Raw genomic sequence first — 2,044 nt, forward strand, 5'->3', positions numbered from 1 at the left:
CAAAGGCCTGTCCAAATATGCACACAAGGACTGATGGGAGCTCCCTCCCCACACCTGCTGGTAGTTGTCAACTTTTAAATGGATGGGGTTTTTTGATGGGTTGAACCTCTGTTAATATTTTTGTGTGCTTTCACTACAGTTTATATTTTTATAGGCTATTTGCCCAAGGTGTTTCTGGATTCCACATATCTATTTTATATAACAAGTTCTTATGTGTGTGACTCCCTTGTATCTGTGCCAGCCTGAGCCTCTGAGTTGCTCTTCCCTCTGGCCCTGACTCTCACTGACTTGCTGATGTGATGTGCGGGCCGGCCCACTTCTTACCTCAGGTAGCCTGCGGCACTGCTGATGGCTATGGTAGCCTAGCCACCAAGACTGCTGATGGCTTGAGACGGTTCTGGTTTCAACTACAGTATACTGATATAGGAAGTATTCTAGACAGATGTTTGGTTGGGTTTTCTAACTACATGTTGGTATTGCACAGATTCCCACCCGCCATTCTATAGTGTTGTCTTCCTGTGTGTTCCGGGGCTTTTGGGCAGCTGGGCCTGCCCGGGGAAGTCCTTGCAGGTGGGAGGCCATACAGAGACCTAGTGTGTGCCACTGAGCACCCCACTGCTGCTGGGCGACTGGAGGACTGCAGGAGGCACCAGGTGACTCTCTCTTTTTATGTCACAGCAGCTCCTGTGCTGACCTTCCAGTTACATTGTGGAACTGTAATACTAAGGAAGAAATAAACTAATTTGTATGATATTCTGCACTGAAATTCCGTTATAGTCACTAGTGATGAGGCTCACCCCAAGGTCTTGGAGGGTGGGCAAGGACTTATTGGTGTTGGGGGGTGAGGAGGGGCTCTCTGACCTTCCAGCATGGTGTTTCTGGGTGTCCCTGCCCTTGGTTCACCCTGGGGTGGGTGCGTCAGGATGCCTTTGCCAACAGGGGCAGCCTTGGGAGGCCCCAAGAACCATGGCCAAGCTGCAGGTTGGGGGCACTGAGATGGGAAAGCCAGGAGCTGGAGACTCCCTATGTCCTGATAAACCGCCACCCAGCCACAAAGAACAGGCACATCTCCTTCCACCAGCTGTGCCATGCCCTGCCTGAGTCACAGTCTTGTCTGTCTCCTGCCTGGGCTGACAGCTCAGGCCCAGCTGCCACTGGGGACAAGCCCAGTGGAAAACACCCAAGAATGATGAAGATCAAATGTCTTCCCATAAGGGTGTTTTGGGTGGCTCCAGCACGGATTCCCAGACAGGGCAGGCCAAGGCCTGGCAGGCTTTTCTCTTCTGGGGACATGGATTCAGCAAGGCTGGGGGTTCCTGAAGTCACACAGCACAGCAGTGGCGGCAGAGTTGCAACAGGGACTGGCTCAGTGTGTGGGTCAGGAGCAAGTCAGCAGGCCCTGCTCCCCACCCCTTGGAAGGGGCTGCCACCACAGGCAGTTCTGACTAAGGCCTGGGAAGCCATGACTTAGAGAGTGGGTCCCCAGGGTCTCTTTGGGTCAGCTGGGCTGCTGTAGACAGACAGGAAGCACGCCTGACACTCCTCCACCCTCGGGCAGCACAGCAGGGCTGGGACTCATGCGAGCTTGCCCAGCAACTTGCTTTCCTGCATGACCTCTGGCAGGCTGCCCTCTCTGTGCAAAGCCACAGCTGCAGCCTGCTTGGGGTCCTCTCCCTCTTCCACCTGCTCAGGGTGTCCTGGAACTTGGAGGTGGGCAGTTGGAGCCTAGGATGGGCCTGGGTCAACAGGACATGTGCCCTTGGGCCAGTTACTTCTTCTCAGAGCCTTGGGCTCCTCCTCTGAGGATGGGGCATGTTGGTGTGAAATGAGTTGAGCATGTTGAGTTGGGGAGCAGCAGTACAGGCACCTTCAGGCAGCCGCCCTGGCCGCGCTCCCTCCCTCCCTTCCAAGTCCTGGGACAGACATTCATCACAAAAAGGTTCAGCCTCTGATACTGTTTCTTGGTCTCAGTCCTTAAGGAGTATTGTTTTTTTTTGTTTGTTTTTTTTGTTGTTGTTGTTTTTTTGTTTTTTTTTTTTTTTTT

This window comes from Rhinopithecus bieti, unplaced genomic scaffold (genome assembly GCF_001698545.2).
Source record: "Rhinopithecus bieti isolate Rb0 unplaced genomic scaffold, ASM169854v2 scaffold_15087, whole genome shotgun sequence".
Taxonomy (NCBI): Eukaryota; Metazoa; Chordata; class Mammalia; order Primates; family Cercopithecidae; genus Rhinopithecus; species Rhinopithecus bieti.